Below are 23,905 nucleotides of genomic sequence, written 5' to 3'. Positions count from 1 at the left end.
GTTCTTTATGGAAAACAAACAACCTGAGTAACAAAATGTTAAACTGGAAAAATCATTCAGGCAGAGAATTCTGAGACCTGAGAATGATGCAGTGAGAAGTTAGTTAAACAGAGAACAAGGGGGGAAAAGAGGCTATGAGAGACAAACTAGGAAAGGAGGGCAGAAATTCAGATTTAAAAGTAAGGCTTGTGATGATATTCCACATAGAATGTATTTTTTTTGTCTTGGGATGTGGTTCATATGGTAGAATTCTTAGAAATTTTTAAATGATGGATGTGAATAACTTGGTTGAATTTTCATCACCACCTGAATTGGGTGTGGTGAAACTTCTGTAACCCCGTCATTTAGGAGACAGATGTTAAGATGATCCAGAAGTTCAGAATCATCCTAGAATACATAGTAATACTGAGGTTGGCCTAGGCTATGAAATGCCACCATAAAAGTAAGACAAACAGACAACACCTCTCAACTGGAAATATTTCTGAGCAATTACCCCAATTAAATGGCTTATTTTCATTTCCATGAAACAGAAGTTATAGAAAAATTTACTTCATCTGTGCATTTGAGTCTAATTTCAGAATTCACATGCTTTTTTACACTCAATGTTCTGGTCAGATTAACATCAGGTTTTCAATTTTTCAATTTTATTTTCATAGTGCATTTGTGGTGTGTGTGTGTGTGTGTGTGTGTGTGTGTGTGTTTATGGTGGTAGAGGTCTTATTAATAGGCAGATGGGTACATCAAGGTTCCTGCATCTCATATTAATGGCAGTTGTGAACTGCTACACATAGAGGGTGCTGAACATATGGATATTCTACAAGATCAGGAAGAACTGTTAACTGCTGAGCCATCACTTCATCCACTTTTATTCTATTTATCCCAAGTCAAAAATGTGCCACAGTTATGGGGGAAAATGGCTTAGTGTTTAAGAGTACATGCTCTTCAGAGGACATGAGTTCAATTTTCAGCTCTCAAATCAGACAAACCAAAATTGCCAACAACTTCAGATCCATGGTATCAGACACCTCCTTGTAATTGTAGTCATGGTTCTAAGAGGCCCATATAAAACATATAATAGAGATATTTTATTCATAACTCAAATGCATAGATTGGGTGGATCTAGGGGTATTTTAACTTATTTCTCAGCTGTAAAGTCCCTTTTTGTTTGCTCTTTCCTGGTTATGCAGTTTTATTTTATTCCAGCTTCCTCCTCTATACCCATTATCTCTCTCTCCCACTATACCCAAACATAGGCTCTAGCCATTTCTTTACCAATTAAATTTGGGAGAAGATTCATATGGCATTACTTGAGTATTTATGCACCTGCTTGTCAAGGGCAACCATCTCTTGAGAAACCAGTCTTGCATATAGGATATAAGCAGCAGTATCAAACAAATCAACCACATCTTATAAAAAATAGATAGATAGATAGATAGATAGATAGATAGATAGATAGATAGATAGATAGATAGATAGATATAATATAAAGAGCTCACTATCTTCCATGTGGTTAGGTGGGGCAGAGCACCTGGGTGTACTAAATTATGGTAAGGAAATTGACAGGATCTGTTGATATGTTTAGAATTTTGTTATGATAGCTGGAGTGTGAGTGTGTGTGCATGTTTGTGTGTGTTTGTGTATGTGTGTGCGTGTGTGTGAATATTTCCAAGATAACAAATATATGCAAATTAAATGTAGATCATTTCTGCTGAATTCTTTCTTTTCTGTTATTGGGTTATCTTTATTCTGTTTTTCTGTTATCTTTCTTTATTTACATACAGCCATATCATTAAGAAATCATGCAAAACATATTTGGAGTCGCATGTTCTTACAATCTTAGGGACACATGGCAACAGCAGCTATCAGACAAAACATGATATGATATGAAATTTCATCTGATGATTTACTGTGCTTACACTTTCTGGAGTAAGCTATCCCTCATTTTTCTGTATATATGTATATAGTTTAAGCATCATCTCTCTTGGATTCTGCCAGTCTCTCACAGTGGGGAATATGTAGTACTTTAAGACAGAAACTCCAAAATAAAAACAAACAGGAGAAAAACATCAGGAGAGTTTCACAGTTGCATGAAACCTGTAGTGGACTCCATTTTTTCTTTGCTGCTAATTAAAAATTCTGGTGTTCAGCAAAAGAGGCTTACATGACAATTTGTAAGAGAAAAGTTGTATGCTGGCAATGTCACTGTTTATCTGATAGGGTTAGATGATCTTTTAGCTTTTGTCTTATAGGTTTATAGTACAAGACAGACACACTATTAAGAGCCTCTTAGCCCCTCATTTCTTAGGAACAAAGTCAACAATTAGAAATTTTTTTTCTTGCATCCATAATCTGGGGTTTTATTTCGAGTTGGGTATAAATTGTATATTTCAGCAATGAAATGAGAGGATGTAAACTGAATACCTTAATTTTCACTAACAACTGCTAAGTGCATGTAAACACAGAGATATGTCTATGATCTGGTGTATTTGTGTATGTTAGTGTGTTTTTCCTTGCATCTGTGCATGAATACACAGTGCAAATAGTAAAGTTCTACTGTCTGAATATGCACCCTGATTGATAACTTGTCCATCAATTCTCTATGCTGCAGGACACTGCATAGCTGTTGTATTAAAAGGAAAGTACCAATAGAATATTGGAATTATCAGACTCAGGATACTCCCTCAATCACAATTTCCTGATGACCCTGGATCTCCTTACCTGCTGAATTTCATATTCTTGCATCTTTTGCTCAACACAGAAGCAGTGAATTACACAGGTGAAGCTGTTCTGAGACCAATGAGAAAAGGTTTGTCCTATCCAACTGCTCTCATGTTATTCCCTTATAGTCACACCCACGAATGTAACTTGCAATTTATCCAAAAGAAATCACTCACCAGGGCTGAACTCGGCTACTATAACAGAGTCAGGTCTGACGCCCTCAGTAAACACAGAGCATTTGCAGTCAGTGCAGTTATAGATTCTCAGGATCTGCGAGTTCACTTCTGCACCTGAGCTGCAATTACCTTGTCACCTGCTGAACACTGACAATCTGTGCAAAGGGACAATTATTCAGCCATGAACAAACTGTTAATTCAGTGCCAGGACAAGTTACAAGTTTGGGAATTATGAAAATCAGAGTTAATTAGCATTGATGTAGAAAGTTCCCTGAGTCTGTTGCAATGAGCTACCCCTGAAATAAAAGAAAGAGTAAGTGGGTCAGCTATACCTTTGGTCTGATTCCTTCAGCATCACAGGCTATATATATTTGTCGTATTCATTACAGAAGTGGTGCTAATGTTTCAAAATGAGGATAAGGAGACTACTGATAGCAACTCTTAAACATATGTTCACCTCACATTTTTAGAAACCTTGGGAAAGCCTATACTAGTGAAATACTTGAGTTTTTTTATTTTCGTATGTCATAGAACTAAGGTAACAGGGGCAACAGAGGTCCTCATATTCAACATTTGCATCCATTTCAGTCTTCATATTGAGGCTCTTATATGAGTAATTATAATTCAAGACCATGATAATTTGGAATGCATTGTTGTCCAAATTACTCAGTGGGTAAATGCATTTGCAATGCAAGCATGAGAACCTGGGTTTAAACATTAAAACCCCATTTAAAAACCTGACACTAGGGCAAATGGCTATACCTCCCAATGTTCTGAAGATGAAATTGGAAGCTATGACTAAAGAAGGAATCCTTGAAAGTTTGACTGTCAGTTAGCTTGCAATACACGCAGGACATAAACAAGGTTGCATATAAAAGATCCACATCTAAAGAGTTTTTTGATTGCCAGATAAATGGTGGAATGTACTTAGTACATTCACATACAGGCCTACACACACATACACAAAACACACACACACACACACACACAAGGGTGAGATTGGAGAAAGACTAGATAGAAAAGTAAAGAATCAAAGAGTAAGATTGGCCATTTTGAATAAGATCTCCTTATTCTTTACCAACTTGGACCATCATTTTCATATTTCTCTTCCTACCACTCTTCCTCTTTCTTTTCCATAAAATGTACTCTGTACTCTATTTTCTTTGTTTTTATTATTTTAAGTGATTTTTGGTTGTGTTTTTGTTTTCTTTTTACTTTGTCTGACTTTGATGTCACTAAATATACCAGACGGGACATAAATTCAGAGTTATCCACCTCCCTCACCTGCCCCAGTGATGAGTTTAAAGACTTTTATAAAAGATTTGACAAGTGTCCATGTTCAAATGGGGAATTATTTTTTCAACCACCTTCCCCACTCATATAAAAATGTGCTCTTAATGCTATATCAGACTGCTTGTTCTATTTGGTAGGTTTGTTTAATTTATGTTTTGTTTTATTTTGAGGGTAACACTTGGCTGTGTAACTCAGTCTAAGGTAACTCTAATCCTCCTGCCTCGGTCTCAATAATCATGGTTTTAGATAGCCTTAATACTATTTCCATTTCATATAAGTTATTTACCAAATTAACTCTGCTAATTCAATTTCCCTTCCTTGACTAAAATATTCTTATAACACTATCTCATCATTTCCAGGACAAGTAACCAGGCCCTGGGATTATTAAGAGCTGAGTTAATTAGCATTGATTAAAAATTTCCCAGAGTCTGTTACAATGGACTATCCCTCAAATAAAAAACAAGTTAATAAGTGAGATAATAAAGAGTTAACAAGAGTTAATAACAAGCAAACTTTATTTGATCTTTTAATATTTAAGTCTGCATTCTGTTTAAACCTTCATGTATGTACTGTTAAAAATTTCAAGAAATAATTATAAAAAATAAAATGTTGTGTAAAAATTTCAGTGTAGTTACCCACCGAGTTTTCGATATATTAAGGATAAAAGAGTGAAGAAACCCAGGAGTTCCTGAGCACAAAAGCAGAAAAATTCCCGAATAGGAAAATGCAAGCTCACTATTTGAATTTCCCCCAATTCTGTACCTGCACATGTCCACCCTGAAAACATCTGCTCTCCAAGAAATCCAAACTAAATTTTGTCTTCTGCTTCATTCACTAATGATTCTTGCCTGAGCAGAAGCGACCACTCTCCTGGAAATTTACCTTCTAATAAATCTCCTGTGTGAGATCTGTGTTCTCTCTTCTGTTAGTCTGAACTTCATTTGGAACATATCAATAACCTCTAGCTCATATGCAACAGACTCATTGCCTTGTTCATTGATTACTCACCAGACCATCATTCAAGACAATTAGGTAATTTTCCCTAAGCTTCGGTAAGTCAGCATTAGTGGCTCATGATTGTCTAGAACCCCTCTGGTAATTTTGGTGTAAAATGTAGCCACAGCCATGGTCTTTAAGGCTAAGACTGAAACTATATCTGACCTGATCCCACTACCCTAGGAGCTAAATCACTGAAATTTCCCTAGGCCCAACTTGGCTATTATACCACTTCCTTCCCTCTTACAATACATTCACTTTAGATCTTCCTGTAAATTCCACAGATCTTCTAGATCCCTGTGGGTTTAAAAAAAAACAAAAAACAAAAACAAAAAAACTTTATTCCCTAAAGTTTCACTGTGAATGAGACCCTGCTCAGTTTTTGTCCTTGCCTCCTGTGTTCTAGGAGATTCCTGGTATTAGGCCAGAAGTTTCTCCTCTGGATTTGTGAGGCTAAGTCCTTAACCTCCCAGTGAATAAGGCTTTATCTGACTGCTTTGGTGAATACTGCTTCTGTGTCTCTCCTGAGTCAAACCCATGACCCCCAGTTGTGGTCTCATCCATTGTCTTATTAGACAATATTACCTCAGCACTCATTAATTCCTCTAAGCAAAATATTACTAGCATCCCTTATCGTTCCCACATCTATCTCTTTATTATCATAGTCTGCTTTAATTACCTAGGAGCATGCTTTGTGTTCACACTAGATTCCACAGATTGAAATATTTCCTTAATCCTTAATACTACCATGCCAACTTTCTCTCTCTCCAAATGTTCACAATGCTTCAATAATCTACTACCCATAAGTAAACAGTTGTATATCCTAAGGATGTCTGGGATTTGTGTCCTGGTGTATAGTTTTCCAAACTTAGGGGTGATACCTGCAAAAAAAAAAAAAAAAAAAAAAAAAAGCAAACCAAACCAAACCAACCAACCAAACAAACAAACAACAACAAAAAAAAACCCCAAAAACCCCAAAAAAAACGAAACAACAACAACAACAAAATGTGCTTATTACCGTCACCAGATTTAGAATGCTATGGTATGATACATGAACAATTCTGGTCATCATTTTTCTAGTAGTCCTGGGTCATAAGTGCTGGCGTTACCACTGAAACATAAGTGACTAGTTCTCTAACTCTTTTCCATGAAGTTTCCTCTCAGTTCATCCAGGATCTCTAAATGGTGGCTCTGACCACCCTTACCTTACAAGGTCAAATATACTCACTGATCACAGTAGTATTAAAACATTAGTAATGATTATGTTTACTAACAATAGAGAAACCTGTTTCTTAAACAACAGATTGTCTGTTCCTTGCAGACAAATATTGCTTCCACATTAACAAATTGGGTAAACAAAAAGACAAGATCCAACAATTCCAAATGGATCTACTGAAATGTAAGAAATAGCTGATATCAGTACTGGCTATGATAGTGCATACTGGTTTGGACTCTGAACAGATATGGATAAATATTCACCTTTTTTGTGTCCTTGTCTATGTACATTCTCCTGTTCAAAGCCACTCTTACTGGGTAGAGAGTGAGCTACAAAGTTGCTTTGTTTTGCAGTTTCCTAAGGACTAAGCATGTTAGAGATTTCATTCTGTTTCATCAGTCATTTTATTTTATTTTTATTTCTAATTTGCATAGAAAGAGTTACCCCAAGATATGTTTTGGGGCTACTCTGAATGATAGAATTTTCTTAATTTCCATTTTAGTTTCTTTGTCATTTTTTATTGAAAATTACTAACTTTTAAGCATTATTGCTTTTTTTTTTTTTTTTTAAATCTGGCTCCCAAAAGTTTTCATCAGCACTAGAATTTGTCTGATGTAGTTTCCATATGTTTAGATGAAATGCCTGACAGTAGGGAGAGGGAACTTATAGAGAATACCTCCAGCAGAAAGACAGGATATTATTGAGAGATGAGGTTGACATCCCTCAGTCACATCTCTGACCCATAATTGTTCCTGTCTGAAAGAAGTACAAGGACGGAAATGGAGAGGAGCCTGAGGAAATGAAGGTTCAGCAACAGGCCCAAAGTGTGATCCAGCTCAAGGGGATGTCCAAAGGCCTGACACTATTACTGAGGCTATGGAGCACTCACAAAAAGGGAACTATTATGACTGCACTCCGGAAGACCCAACAAGCAGCTGAAAGGGTCAGGTGCAAACATTTGCACCCAACTAATGGACAGAAGCAGCTGACCCCTGTTATTGAATTAGGGAAGGTAGAAAGAGGCTGAGGAGAAGGGCGATTCTGTAGAAGGACCAGCAGTCACAATTAATCTGGACCACCGAGATCTCTCAAACACTGGACCAGCAAACAGGCAGCATACACGAGCTGATATGAGTCCCCCAACACACATAAAGTAGAGGACTTCTACGTATGTGTTCATTCAAAGATGATGCACCTAACTAACCCTCTAGAGATGGGAGGCCCCAAGGATTTTAGAGATCAGGTGAGGTGGGGAGTGGGAACATCCACATGGAGACAGGTGGGTGGGGAGGAGGCATGGGATGTGAAATAGTCAGAGGGTTGATCGGGGGCGTGTGCATAAAATATGAAGTGTAAAAAATAAATTAATTTAAAAAAATAAAATAATATCATCTGAAAGTAAAAATTACTCAACTCTCTCTCTTTCCAATTCATATATACTTCTTTCCCACAGTCCTCTAATTGTTGTAGGGGTTGAGTGCTATATTAAGTAGATATGGAGAATAGGTATCCCTATCATTTTCTCATTTTTCACTACAATGTTTTGACTTATTTTCAATTTAGGTTCATGTTGGTTATATGATGACTTATGATTATTCCAGATTGCCTTTCTTGCATTGAGGTATCTCCCTGTATTTCTAGTTTCCTTAGGATCATTTATCATGAAGGGATGTTGAATTTTATTAAAAGACTTCGGATAAAATAGGAATACCATGTTTTTTTTTTTCTTTTTAAAGTATGCTCTAAATGATGGACTGTGTCTGTCATTTAAAATATTTTATTATGTTTTAAAATCTGGTATACAAGGAACTTGATGAAATTAGATATTTTAATATGCATTTGCATGTAGTTTGCAAGTACCTTTTGAAAAATTTTTTATCTTTGTCTATACTTCAGTAGGTTGTTGTTTTTTTTTAGTGGATGTTTTGCTTTAATTATCAGGGTGAGCGTGGCCTCGTGAAAAGAATGAGGAATTTTTTACTACTTTTCGTTTTTCAGAATAATATTGTAAATATGTGCATTATTTAATGATTAAAGTTATAGTGAAATTCTGGAATGATTTAACTTTATGGTGACTTTCGTTGGATGGGAAAATATTGATTTTTTTTTTTGTCAAATATCCAGTTCTTCATTCCTTTAATGCTGTCTTTTTTGTTTTTACTTCATTTACTTTAGCTGTTAATTTGATCATTTTTCCATCTTTTCATCTTAGGTGTTATTTATTCACATCGATCTAAAGTTTGAAGTTCTTTCTGTAAGCTATTAATGTGATATCTTTGACATTCTTCGTTTGGGTACTCAGTGCAATGAAAAATCTTCTTATTGGAATTGCCTTCATGTTTCCTCAGAGGCGTGAGTATTATATTTGCCTTTTCAGCTAATTCTAAACACTTTTTAATTTCCTTCTTGGTATCTGTCTTGATAAATGTTTTATGAAAGTAATGACTTATTCAGCTTGTATTAATATTAATATCTTCATTTGTTTTTTTTTTTTTTTTTGCCTTGTTAATATCCAGCTTTAATTCATGGTGGTCAAATTGGATGCAGGACATATATTAAACCTCTTATATAGTTGAGATTTATTTATTTCTAAATATTTATCCAATTTTGGATAAACATCCCTCAGTTTATACGAAGAAATATATTTTCTTTGAGAAAAATTTTCTGTAGTTATTTCCTATGTGCATTTGATTTGTGATATTATTTTTTTAAGATTTATTTATTTATTATATGTAAGTACACTGTAGCTGTCTTCAGACACTCTACAAGAGAGCGCCACATCTTATTATTGATGGTTGTGAGTTCATCATGTGGTTGCTGGGATTTGAACTGAGGATCTTTGGGGGAGCAGTCAGTGTTCTTAATCACTCCAGCCCTTGTGAAATTGTTTAACTTCAGTGTTTTTCTAATTGTTTTTCTAAATGTCCTGTACATTGGAGTAAGTGGGAAGTTGAAATCACCCCACTATTGCTTTGTGAATGTCATCATGTGATTTTACCTGTAGTAATGTATTTATGAAACTAAATGCCCTAGTCGTATAGTACATAAATATCAAGAATTATAATGTCCTCTTGGAAGATTTCTCCTTGGATGAATGTGTAATATTCTATTTCATTTCATTTCAATTGAGTTAGATGTCTGTTTTATCAGATATTAAAAGAAGCACAATTTATTTACTCTTGACTCCATTTGTTTGGAATAACATTTATATTTAAGTTGTATTTACTTCTGTTGGTGATATGTGATACTTGGATGTAGTAGAAAAATGGATCTCATTTCTAATAAGGTATTTAGTCTATGTACTTACTGAGTTTTTATAAAAATTGATTTTGACAATTATTGAGAAGAGTTTATTATTTAATTTCTATTATTTGTTGTTATGGTTTCAAATTTCCTTTTTTGTTTTTATTTACTCTTCTGGTAATATATATTCTTTGTGTATTTCTGTCCATGATTAATCTCTTCAGAATGATGATTTCCTTATAGTAGCTTTTGTAGAGCAGTACTGTTGGATGGGTATAGATTTAATTATATTTTACCTGGAATATCTTCTATATCTATTGTTATTGATAGTTCTGTTGGGTATTTTAGTCTGAGTCAGCATCTGAAATCTCTCAGAGTTTGTAAACCATCAGATAAAGGATATTTTGAAATATCCAATGACAAATAAGGTATTATTTTGGCCTGATCATTATAAATTTCTCAGTAATTTTTCTTTGCAGATATTAGTGGCCTCTTTTTTTCCTTGTTTTTCTGTGCATTTATTTCTTGTTGTTTATTTCTGTGTTCTTCTTTATGTTGTTCTGTGTGTATTTTGATTAATATGTATTGTTTGGATTGTCTTATTGTCCTGTCTATTGGTATTTTACCTTGAGCGCCACTAATGTCTCTATGATGGTGAACATTTATTATTATGTTTTTATTTTTATATTCTTTATGGTAATGTCAATGTCCTGTGATTCTTCTCTTTCTTCTACATCTAGCACTTATAGAATAGGTTATTTTCTTCATGTAAACATTTGGTTACTTTTTGGTGGCGCAGGTTAACATATTCTTTGGCTGATGTATGAATTTCCACTACATTGTTTTTATTACCTAAGATTCTTTCTTGCATGTCTCATAGTCTTTTGTCTTAATACAGCCTAGATTTTTTTTTCAGGTCATAAAACAATTCAGATTTATTTATTTATTTATTTATTTATTTATTTATTTATTTATTTATTTATTTATGTATTATTATTTACTTACTTTTTATTTTTTCTTTTTGTAATTTTTATTAGGTATTTTCTTCATTTACATTTTAAAAGCTATCCCGAAAGTCCCCTATATCCTCTGCCCACCCCCCACCCCGCTACCCTACCCATCCACTCCCAAATGGCCTTTGTGTTCCCCTGAACTGGGGCATATAAAGTTTGCAAGATCAAGGGGCCTCTTTTTCCAATTATGGCTGACTAGGCCATCTTCTGCTACATATGCAGCTAGAGACACGAGCTCTGGGGGCTCTGGTTGGTTCATATTGTTGTTCCACCTATAGGGTTGCAGACCCCTTCAGCTCCTTGGGTACTTTCTCTAACTCCTCCATTGGGGGCCCTGTGTTCCATCCAATAGCTGACTGTGAGCATCCACTTCTGTATTTGCCAGGAACTGGTCTAGCCTTACTCGAGACAGCTATATCAGGGTGCTTGCAGCAAAATCTTGGTGGCATATGCAATAGTGTCTGCGTTTGGTGGCTGATTATGGGATGGATCCCCAGGTGCAGCAGTCTCTAGATGGTCCAAACTTTCTTCTCAGCTCCAAACTTTTCTCTGTACCTCCTTCCATAGGTGTTTTGTTCCCAATTCTAAGAAGGGACAAAGTATCCACACTTTGGTCTTTGTTCTTCTTGAGTTTCATGTGTTTTGCAAATTATATCTTGGGTATTCTAAGTTTCTGGGCTAATATTCACTTATCAGTGAGTGCATATCATGTGTGTTCTTTTGTGATTGGGTTACCTCACACAGGATGATATCCTCCAGATATATCCATGAGATTAAGAATTTTTTAAATTCATTGTTTTTAATAGTTGTGTAGTAGTCCATTGTGTAAATGTATCACATTTTCTGTATCCATTCCTCTGTTGAGGGATATCTGGGTTCTTTGCAGCTTCTGGCTATAATACATAAGGCTGCTATGAACAAACTGGAGCATGTGTTCTTATTACCAGTTGGAACATCTTCTAGATATATGCCCAGGAGAAGTATTGCTAAATCCTCCAGTAGTACTATGTCCAATTTTCTGAGGATCTTCCAGACTGATTTTCAGAGTGATTGTACAAGCTTGCAATCCCACCAACAATGGAGGAGTGTTCCTCTGTCTGAACATCCTTGCCAGCATCTGCTGTCACCTGAAGTTTTGATCTTAGCCATTCTGACTGGTGTGAGGTGGAATCTCCAAGTTGTTTTGATTCACATTTCCCCACTGATTAAGGATGTGGAACATTTTTTTCAGGTGCTTCTCAGATTCATTGCAATCCCCATCAAAATTCCAACTCAATTCTTCAACGAATTAGAAAGGGCAATTTGCAAATTCAACTGGAATAACAAAAAACCTAAGAGAGAAAAAACTCTTCTTAAGGATAAAAGAATGTCTGGTGCAATCACCATGCCTGACCTAAAGCTGTTCTAGAGAGCAATTGTAATAAAAATTGCATGGTACTGGTATAGTGACAGACAGGTAGACCAATGGAATAGAATTGAAGACCCAGAAATGAACCCACACACATATGGTCACTTGATCTTTGACAAGGGAGCTAAAACCATCCAGTGGAAAAAAAGACAGCATTTTTAACAAATGGTGCTGGCACAACTGGAGGTTATCATGTAGAAGATGCAAATTAATCCATTTTTATCTACTTTTACTAAGTAAGTCTAAGTGGATCAAGGAACTCCACATAAAACCAGAGACACTGAAACTTATAGAGGAGAAAGTGGGGAAAAGCCTCAAAGATATGGGCACAGGGAGAAAATTACTGAATAGAAAAGCAATGGCTTGTGCTGTAAGATTGAGAATTGAAAAATGGGACCTTGTTGGGGCCGGCTAGAGACTCACATGTCCGGGTTTGAGCCTGGAAGGCATCTTGGAATCTGGAAGAGAGGGAAACTAGGCGAAGAGAGAAAGATAGAACCAAGACTGGGTTCTGATCAAGGTTCAGATTTTTAATGGCAGACATACTTTATAAAAGAACGGGGGGGGGGGAGTCCATTCCCACCAATTCATCCTTGGAGCCTGGAACCAGCTGCAGGTGATGATGTGCAGAATAGGGTGTAATCCCCAGGATAGCTCTGGGGCATCTCAGCAGGTAGCAGTATCTTGAAGAGGAACAGAGGCAGTGACAGAACAATAGAATGATCTAGGGAGGAAGGCTCCACCCTAGATAATCGCCTTAGTGGCATCAAGGTGAGGTTCTGGCTTAGCCTGCTTCAGGCTTATGGGAGGCTACTGGACCTCATAAATAAGCATCCAATATATTTTGATATCTTAAAATTTTAGATGTTCAATTTTACTTATTTGTGTTTGCTTTAGTAAATTTATTTCTATCTATCTCAAATTGTTTTCATTGTTACATTAATTGGTCTTTGTTTCTTTAATTTTCCTAAGGAGGATTATTTTTATCTTTATTTTGATCCATGAATATATTAATAATTGTTATGTTGTATTCTTTATCATATGCCTCATTTATATTAAATATCTCATTCATGTATATTGTTTTTAATTACCTGGCTGAGAAAATAGAATGAAGATACATAAAAAGAAACAGACCACATATATCAATAGTTTTAGTGCAATGGATTATATATATATATATATATATATATATATATATATATATATACTCACTTTAAGTTCAGATCACTTCCACCTTCCTTCTCACCCATGCCCACAATCCTTCCATTTATGACCTGACTCCTTCTCGACTGAGAGTGTGAAGAAAACCTTGGTTATTTCATCACCCAGGCATATCAAGTCTCTGTATGGCTAGGGGCATCATCTCCAACTGAGATAAAAAAAAGGCAGCTGAGATAGAAGAACATATCCTACAGACAAGCAACAGCCATTTTCATTGCTCCTAATCCAGTTCTTTGAGACCCATATGAAGCCTGTCTTAGTCAGGGTTTCTATTCATGCACAAAACATCATGATCAAGAAGCAAGTTGGGGAGGAAAGGATTTATTCAGCTTACACATCTACATTGCTCTTGATCAACAAAAGAAGTCAGGACTGGAACTGAAGCAGGTCAGGATTCAGGAGGTGATGCAGAGACCATGGAGGGATGTTACTTACTGGGTGGTTCCCCTGGCTTGCCCTGCTTGCTCTTTTATAGAACCCAAGTCTACCAGCCCATGGAGGGTTGTGACTAAAAACTGATTAAAAGGAAGTAGTGTATTGATAGCAATTAAAGAAGGATTGGATCAAAACCTATTATATGTGCACATAAATCCTGGAAGTAATATGTAAGGAAGAAGGTAGTGTCTATAAATCTAGAATTATCTACACCAGTGTACTAATTAATTTGTCACTGAGTAAAAAAATATGGTTACATCTGTGACAGTCCTATAGTTAGAATGTCTCAGAATAAAAGGAAATACCATAGCCTGAACTGATATCATGTTAACCTACATTTCTGACTAGATGTAGGTCAATGTGTGTCCACAGTGTCACTATGCAACTACAGAGAATAGCCACTGCTTTCAAAGTCTGTAAGCTTTCTAGCCTATGATGACTCCTCGGGGCTGGCACTAGCTAGCATAGCTTTGTGTTTATCTGTACACACAGCCTTTGTTATTGCGATTTTTGTGAAACACAGAGACACTCCTAATGTCAAGGCCAATAATCAAGATCTGAGTTACATTTTGCTGATCACACTCACTTTCTGTTTCTTATGTTCTTTGAACTTCATTGGTCAACCAAACCAAACACAGCTGCCTGCATCCTTCAGGAGACCATATTTGCAGTTGTTTTCACTATGGCTCTTGCCACTGTATTGTCTAAAGCAATTACTGTGGTTCTTGCCTCTCAGGTCCGTTTTCCAGGGAGAATGGTAAGATGGCTAATGATATCAAGGGGTCCAAACTACATAATTTCTATCTGCACCTTGACGCAGCTTCTTCTTTGTAGAATATGGATGGCAACATCTCCACCATTCATTGACCAAGACACTCATACTGAACTTGAACACATCATCTTTTTTTTTTTTTTTTTTTTTTTGCAACAAGGGCTTAGCTGTTGTCTTCCAATCTGTTTTGGGATACCTCTGTTTCTTGGCCTTGGGAGTTATACCATGGCCTTCTTGTCTAGAAAATGTGTCTGTTACATTCAACGAATCCAAATTTCTGTCATTCAGTATGCTGGTGTCTTGTTTCTGGCTCATCTTCCTTCCTACCACAGCACTAAAGGGAAGGTTATGGCAGCTATGGAAGATTTCTCTATCTTGGATTCCAGCACAGCACTCCATGTCTTCATATTTGGTCCCAAGTATTACATTATCTTGTGATCAGACAAGAATTCATTTCATCAATTCAAAAAGAAAACACATTCTAGAAGGAAGAATTCTCCTAAAATACAGTTGAAAAATACATTTAGCTTTAATGTTAAAAACTTCATAAAAGGGATCATTCATTTATCATTCTAAAATATGTTAAACAATTACAATATGGATGTAATTATATTAGGATTTATTCTTTATTCAACTATATTATAGTGTTATTGTAGGAAAGCCATTTATTTTCCATGTCTTAAAATCACATTTGCTCTGGTGATTCAACTTCTCAGAGTCTAAGAAATGATGACTCTCTTCCTGGATTATGTAAAATGTTTCTAACCTTTCTTAATATAAACTCTTCCTTTAAATTTATTGTTTTAATTTATTGAACAATTCATGTGCATTCTTCATTTTTCCTGAAAGAGAAAAGACACTTAGATTGAAAAGACCATTTGAACATAATTTTTAATGTCCACTAATTAATAATACTAATAATTTAATTACCATATAAGTAGTGTGTAAATTTATTATATATTGAAATTTCAATATGCCATATTTGAAAATAAACAGCATGGTAGATGTAAAGATTTCAAGACATTTAATTAATTTATAATGTTCTGTTTAAATTTATGTGTTTATACTGAAAACCACCACTTGTCATAATTTAAATTATATCTTTCATAATGTAATAGCATTCTAGTTCATAGCACTATGTTTTGCATAGTAATTTAGTATGAAGGTTCATTTAAAAATGCATTTTATTACCCAAAGTGAAATATGAGTCAACCATAACAATCCACTTTGAGCCCATGTTCATAGTTTGACAAAATTTATGACATATCCAGCTGTTTGAATGTTAGCTGACTACTGTAACATTCATTTAAATTTAGACATTTATGTATCTATTATATATTATTTGCCTTTCTGATGCATCAATTCATCTGAGAATTACTGCTATCTCAACTTGTTGATGTTGAATTTTTGTATTGTTCGTTAATGAAAATTGTTCATTTGACTTAATTTGTTTAAATTGTTCTCCCTTAAATTTCTGCAAACTGGTATAAAATACTCAACCAAAATCAAAAAAATCATTTATATCCTTCTATTTTATTACTACCCATTCCATCATGATTCATTATTATTTGGTAAAAATAATAAACATTATACTTAAAATAATCTTTCTATCCCCATTGTTATATGAAAGAAAACATATAAAATTGTTAGAAAAATATATGACTTTTCTCTTAGTCATGGTGTATCTCTTTACTTATCGCTATATATATATATATATATATATATATATAGCAATACCCTTTCAAGATTTTTTTGTTGGCTGGTGGCTGATGACAAGCTCAACTAGAGGAGAACCAGGTCTTTATTGGAAACCTATTAACGTCTACCCCATGGCAGAAACAACGTGAACCTTAGAAGGAAACATATACCCCCCATATTACTAAAATAGCATTGGTGCACCCATATTTAATGGGAACAATGAAAGTCAAAAAGGACAGCACAGCTGTTTCACAAAGATCTAATAAAACAGACCTACATGTTAAGATCATGATCAAATGCTTTTCAGTTTTGTTCTGAATCTCCACCGGTTGCAAGCTTAAAGGAGGCTTTTATTATTTATTAGATGTTTTCTTCATTTACATTGCAAATGTTATCTCCTTTCCTAGTTTCATGTATGAAAATCCCCTATACCCTCCCCACTGACCCTGCTCCCAAACCCACCCACTCTCCACTTACTGGCCCTGGCATTCCCCTAACTGGGGCCTAGAATCTTCAAAAGACCAAGGGCCTCTCCTCCCACTTATGGCAAACTAGGCCAACCTCTGCTATATTTGCAGCTAGAGACATGAGCTCTGGGGATGCCGGTTAGTTTATACTATTGTTCCTCCTATAGGGCTGCAGACCCCTTCAGCTCCATTAGTACTTTCTCTAGCTCCTTCATTGGGGACCCTGTGTTCGATCAAATAGATGACTGTGAGCATCTACTTCTGTATTTGCCAGGAACTTCCATAGCCTCATAGGAGACACATATATCAGGGTTCTGTCAGCAAAATCTTGTTGGTATAAGCAATAGGGTCTGGATTTGGTGGCTGTTTATGGGATGGATTTTCGGGTAGAGCAGTCTCAGGATGATACTTCTTTCAGGCTCTGCTCCAAACTTTGTCTCTGCAACTACTTCCATTTTGGTGCCCCTTCTAAGAAGGAATGAAATATCCACACTTTGGTCTTCCACTTGAGTTTCATGTGTTTTGCAAATTGTATCTTGGGTATTCTATGTTTCTGGGCTAATATTCACGTATCAGTGAGTGCATATCATGTGTGTTCTTTTGTGATTGGTTTACCTCACACAGGATGATATCCTCCAGATACACACATTTGCTTAAGAATTTCTTAAATTAATTGTTTTTAATAGCTGTGTAGTAGTCCATTGCGTAAATATACCACATTTTCTGTACCCATTTCTCTGTTGAAGGGCATCTGGATTTTTTTTCAGCTTCTGGCTATTATAAATAAGGCTGCTATGAACATAGAAGAGCATGTGTCCTTATTACAAGATAGGAAGTCTTCTGGATATATGCCCAGAAGTGGTATTGCTAGATCTGCTGGTAGTACTATACCCAATTTTCTGAGGAACCACCAAACTGATTTCCAGAGTGGTTGTACAAGCTTGCAATTCCACCAGCAATGGAGAAGTGTTCCTCTTTCTGAACAACCTTGCCAGCATCTCTATCACCTGAATTTTTGTTCTTAGTCATTCTGACTGGTGTGAGGTGGAATCTCAGGGTTGTTTTAATTTGCATTCCACTGATGATTAAAGATGTTGAACATTTTTTCAGGTGCTTCTCAGTCATTTGGTATTCCTCAGTTGAGATTTTTTTGTTTTCTCTGTTCCCAATTTTTTAGTAGGGTTATTAGGTTTTCTGGAATCCAGTTTCTTGAGTTATTTATATATGTTGAATATTAGTCCCCTATGGGATTTTGGATTGTTAAAGATTTTTTCCTAATTTTTGGTGAACTTTTTGTCTTACTGACAGTGTCCTATGCCTTACAGAAGCTTTGCAAGTTTATGAGGTCCCATAGGTCAATTCTTGATCTTACAGCACAAGCCATTGCTGCTCTGTTCAGGAATATTTCCCCTGTATGCATATCTTTGAGGCTCTTCTCCACTTTCTCAATGTCTCTGTTTTTATGTGGAGCTCGTTGACCCACTTAGACTTGAGCTTTGTACAAGTAGATAAGAATGGATCAATTCGCATTCTTCTACATGATAACTTCCAGTTGATCCAGCACTATTTGTTGCAAATGCTGTCTTTTTCCCATTGGATGGTTTTAGCTCTTTGTCAGAATTCAAGTGACCATAGGTGTGTGGGATCAATTCTGGCTGTTCAGGTCTGTTCCATTGATCTGTGTGTCAGTCGCTGTACCAGTACCATGTAGTTTTTATCACAATTGCTTTGTAGCACAGCTTGAGGTCAGACATGGTGATTCCACCAGAGGTTCTTTTATTATTGAGAATAGTTTGTGCTATCCTAGGTTTTTTGTTATTCCAGAAGAATATGCAAATTGCACTTTCTAACTCAGTAAAGCTTGGAATTTTGATGAGGATTTTATTGAATCTGTTGATTGCTTTCAGCAAGATACCCATTTTTACTATATTGATCCTGCCAATTCATGAGCATGGTAGAAATTTTCATCTTCTGAGATCTTCCTTGATTTCTTTCTTCAGAGACTTGAAGTTCTTATCATATAGATTTTTGACCTCTTTAGTTAGAGTCACACCAAGGTATTTTATATTATTTGTTACTATTGTGAAGAGTGTTGTTTCCCTAATTTTTTTCTCACCCTGTTTATCCTTTGTATACAGAAAGGCCACTGACTTGTTTCAGTTAATTTTATATCCAGGTACTTCACAGTAATTGTTTATAAGGTTCAGGCTTTCTCTGGTGGAATTTTTATGGTCATTTGTATATACTATTATATTATCTGCAAATAGTAATATTTTGACTTCTTCATTTCCAATTTGTATCCCCTTTATCTTCTTTTGTTGTCTAATTGCTCTGGCTAGGACTTCAAAACTATATGGAATAAGTAGGGAGAAAGTGGGCAGCCTTGTCTAGTCCCTGATTTTAGTGGGATTGCTTCGAGTTTCTCTCCATTTTGTTTGATGTTGGCCTCTGGTTTGCTGTATATTGCTTTTATTATGTTTATGTATGGGACTTGAATTCCTGATGTTTCCAAGACTTTTATGATGAATGGTTTATGGATTTGTCAAATGCTTTCTCAGAATCTAACTTGATAATCATGTGGTTTTGTCTTTGAGTTTGTTTATATAGAGGATTATATTGATGGATTTCCATATATTAGACCATCCTTGCATCCCTTGGATGAAGCCTACTTGATCATGGTGGATGATCATTTTGATGTGTTCTTGGATTCAGTTTGTAAGAATTTTATTGAGTATTTTTACATCAATTTTCATAAGGGAAATTGATCTGAAGTGTTCTTTCTTTGTTGGGTGTTTATGTGGTTTAGGCATCAGAGTAATCGTGGCTCCATAGAATGAATTTGGTAAATTTCCTTCTGTTTCTATTTTTTGGAATAGTTTGAAGAGATTTGGAATTAGGTAATCTTTGAAGGTCTGATAGAACTCTGCACTTTCCCATCTGATCCTGGGCTTTTTCTTTTCTTTTCTTTTTCTTTTTTTTTTTTTTTTTTTTTTTTTTTTTTTTTTGCTTGGGAGACTATTAAAAACTGCTTCTATTTCTTTAGGGGATATGGGACTGTTTAGATCTTTAATCTGATCCTGATTTAACTTTGGTACCTGGTACCTGTTTAGAAAATTGTCCATTTCATCCAGGTTTTCCAGTTATGTTGAGTATCAGCTTTGGTAATAGGATCTGATATTGTTTTTAATTTCTTCATTGACCAAGTTATCATTGAGTAGAGTATTGTTCAGCTTTCATGTTTATGTGGCCTTTATATTATTTATGTTGTTATTGAAAATCAGCCTTTGTGCATGGTGATCTGATTGGATGCATGGGATTATTTCAATATTTTTGTATCTGATGAGACCTGTTTTGTGACCCATTATATGGTCAATTTTGGAGATGGTACCCTGAGGTGCTGAAAAGAAGGTATATCTTTTTATTTTGGGTAAATTGTTCTATAGATATCTGTTAAATCCATTTGTTTCATAGCGTCTGTTAGTTTTACTCTGTCCCTGTTTAGTTTCTGTTTTCAGGATCTATCCATTGATGAGAGTGGGGTGTTGAAGTCTCCCACTATTATTGTGTATGGTGCAATGTGTGCTTTGGGATTTGCTAAAGTTTTTTTTTTTTTTTTTTTTAATGAATGTGGATGCCCTTGCATTTGGAGCATAGATGTTCAGAATTGTAAGTTTATCTTGGTAGATGTTAGCTTTGATGACTATGAAGTGCCCCTCCTTGGTTTTTTTTGATAACTTTGGTCTAAAAGTCAATTTTATTTGATATTAGAATGGCCACTCCAGCTTTTTGTATTTTCATGGGCTTCTCTTTATTTAGGTTAGGAAAGTTTTCTTCTATGATTTTGTTGAAGATATTTACTGGCTTTTTAAGGTGAAAATCTTCATTCTCATCTACACCTATTATCCTTATGTTTGATCTTCTCATTGTGTCCTGGATTTCCTGGATGTTTTGAGTTAGGATCCTTTTGGATTTTGAATTTTCTTTGATTGTTGTGTCTATATTTTCTATGGAATCTTCTGCACCTGCGATTCTCTCTTCCATCGCTTGTATTCTGTTGGTGATGCTCACATTGATGATTCCTGATTTCTTTCCTAGGATTTCTATCTACATAGTTGTCTCCCTTTGGATTTTTTTTTATAGTTTCTACTTCCATTTTTAGATCTTGGATTGTTTTGTTCAATTCCTTCACCTGTTTGGTTGTGTTTTCCTGCAATTCTTTAAGGGACTTTTGTGTTTCCTTTTTAAGAAGTTCTACCTTTTAGCTGTGTTCTCCTGTATTTCTTTAAGAGAGTTATTATTGGCCTTCTTAAAATCCTCTACCAGCATCATGAGATTATGATTTTAAATTTGAGTCTTGCTTTTCCCTTCTGTTTTGTTATCCAGGACTCGCTGTGGTGGGAGTACTGGGTTCTGATTGATGGGAAATTTCTCTCATTTTTTTTTCAAGACAGGGTTTCTCTGTATAGCTCTGGCTGTCCTGAAACTCACTTTGTAGACCAGGTTGGCCTCAAACTCAGAAATCTGCCTGCCTCTGACTCCTAAGTGCTGGGAGTAAAGGCGTGTGCCATCACTGCCCGGCTCTGATGGGAAATTTCATAAGAACAGTTATTCCACTTTAAATGAGCACTTTCCTAAGCTTCCCCAGGAATTTCCTAAGTATACTACCTAATCTGCTTTTAGGAAGATATTCTTATCTGGGCCACCTTGAAGATTCCCTGCATTGTGAATGTTATGACATTCATAAATATGTCCTAGATCTTCCTATGATAAAATGGTTTCAAGATATGTTTGGAAGATCTGCTTTTGGACTAACAATGGGAGAAAATATTCAGAACAAAGCAAACTTTGAAATGTCAACAAGATTTAGAGGGCTAGAGAAGGTGTACCAAACTCAAATTAAAAGCCTCTTCTTATAATGCACTCAGTCAATTACATGGCATATGAGATTGTGGATTTGACCTATGGCATGCCTCTTCAGTCAGAAATACCAACAAAGTTAAAATAGCTGACATTAATATTCCCTTCCATAGGGCTTACACTGACAGAAAAAGAGTTGTCTGGGAGAATGATTAAAGAAAAACAACAACAACAACAACAACAAAAACCACCAACATATAAGGACCTTTCTTTCATGGAGAAGTTAACTTACAAAAGGCCCCAGTGATATCTAATGAACAAGGAATGATGTAAGACCAATATTATACACAAGAAGTTTTAGAAAGATATAAAAACATATAGATTGTATTACTCCAAAAATTGAAATATAATGAAAGCAGCATTGGCCTTAAGGTTTTTCTTGGGCTCAAATGACAATTGGTACTCATTAAACATTGATTATATACCAGTTTAAAAATGCAAGCTTCCCATCCTAGCTTTGGGAGTTTAAGTAGGTCTACTGTCCTTGAAACCTCAAAACAGCCAGTCTGGTAACGTTTTTTTCATGTTATGGGAAAACATGTCTCTAGAGTCTTTTAAAAAGTATTTATTAATCCCAAAAGATGTCCCCTGTTTTGTTCTCCCTTCCCAGGGTTCTTCACCCCATTCTCCCTCTTCTTTGCCTCTGAGATAGTGCACTCCCTGCCCTACTCATCTCCATTTCCTGGGGCATAAACTCTCTGCAAATTTAGGCCCCATCTTTCTCACTGAGACCAGACAAGGCAGTCCTCTGCTACACATGTATCTGCAGCCTCAGACCAGGCAGTGTGTATTCCTCTCTTCAAGCACAAAGTTGTATCAGTAATAGTGTCAGGGTTCATTGTCTGTACATTGAATGGATTCCAAGTTATGTCCATTTCTGGTGAACCTTTCTTCACTCTGTACAAGAATTTTGACACTGCCCAGGAATGGGCTTTCATGCTTTTGCAAAGTATGCCTCTATATTCTTAAATATTGAAATATGTATTTGTTGAGAGGAAATAATTGTAAAAGAAATTATGTTCTATCATGACTTATCAATGATGACTATACTTAAGACTCCAGAAATGATTGTAAATGATAACTGTTCAGCCATGGTTTATAAATGATGACTATACTTATATTCTTATGACCAAGATAATGTCAGAATACATGTGTTACTGATACAATCCATTTTTTGAAAAAATAATGAATCAGCTGCTGGATTGAACCTCTCAGAGCACAAAATGCTCCTGTCTGCAAGTATAACAGAAGTATAATTTGTAGTGTCAGGGCTTGGTGCGTACCCATGGACTGGTTATTGGTTGGTCATTCACTTAAACACTGCTCTAATCCTCATGCTTGCATTTCTTGTATAATGGATATAGTTTGAGTTGTAAGTACTTGGGTTCCTGCCTGAGAACAGCAGGTAGTCTCTTCAGGTTCCATATTCCTAATAGAGTGAGACACATGTAAGATTAGCTCCATTTATTCTTGGGTGCTTCCCTTATCACAAGTTTTTGTTGCTTCCTTGAGATGCCCCTGCCACCTTCTCAACCCCATCAGTTAAATATTTCCATTCATTTTCATGGCCATCTAGCCATCTCACTTGTCTTTTCCCATACCTGAAACTGAACTCCTCTTTCCCCTTTATATCTCCTCTTTGTTGTCACCAGAAGATTTACCCCCAGCAGATGACTCACACAGATAGAGTCACCTACAGCCAAAGAGTGGATTGACAATGGGACTCTTAGGGAACATTCTAAAGAGTGAACTTCATATTCACACATAAATCTTGTTTCCTTTACTTATTGAAGGAATGTCTCTCTGCAACAGGTCCAGATCATTAAAGAAAATCACAACCAATCAAAATGTAGAATTGTGAAGATCAATCAAAACTAATATACTTGTAACACACTAACAAACAAAGGCTCAAGGTTAATTGGACCCAAAGAGCTGAAGGGATTTGCAGCCCCACAGGAAGAACAACAATTTGAAGCAACCCACACAGCTCTGAGGGAATAAACCACCAACAAAAAGATTACACATGGCTCCAGCTGCATACATAGCAGAGGATGATCTTTTCAGACATCAATGAGAGGAGAGGCCCATGATCCTATGAAGGCTAAAGGCTCCAGTTTAGGGGAATGCCAAGACCAGGAAGTAGGAGTGGGTGGGTTGGTGAGCAGGGGGAGGAGAGGTGGAATGGGGGTTTTGGAGGAAAACTAGGAAAGGGGAAAATTTTGAAATGTAAATAAAAAACATCTAAGAAAATATAATAAACACACACACACACAAAAGAGGGGGGCATAAACTTTTAAGAGACAGGAAACCAGGACATTTGGTAAGAGTTTGT

This window comes from Mus caroli, unplaced genomic scaffold (assembly GCF_978045245.1).
Source record: "Mus caroli unplaced genomic scaffold, Mus_caroli_1 scaffold_18, whole genome shotgun sequence".
Classification (NCBI taxonomy): domain Eukaryota; kingdom Metazoa; phylum Chordata; class Mammalia; order Rodentia; family Muridae; genus Mus; species Mus caroli.
The sequence above is the reverse complement of the archived record's forward strand: the minus strand, read 5'-3'. Positions refer to the sequence as shown.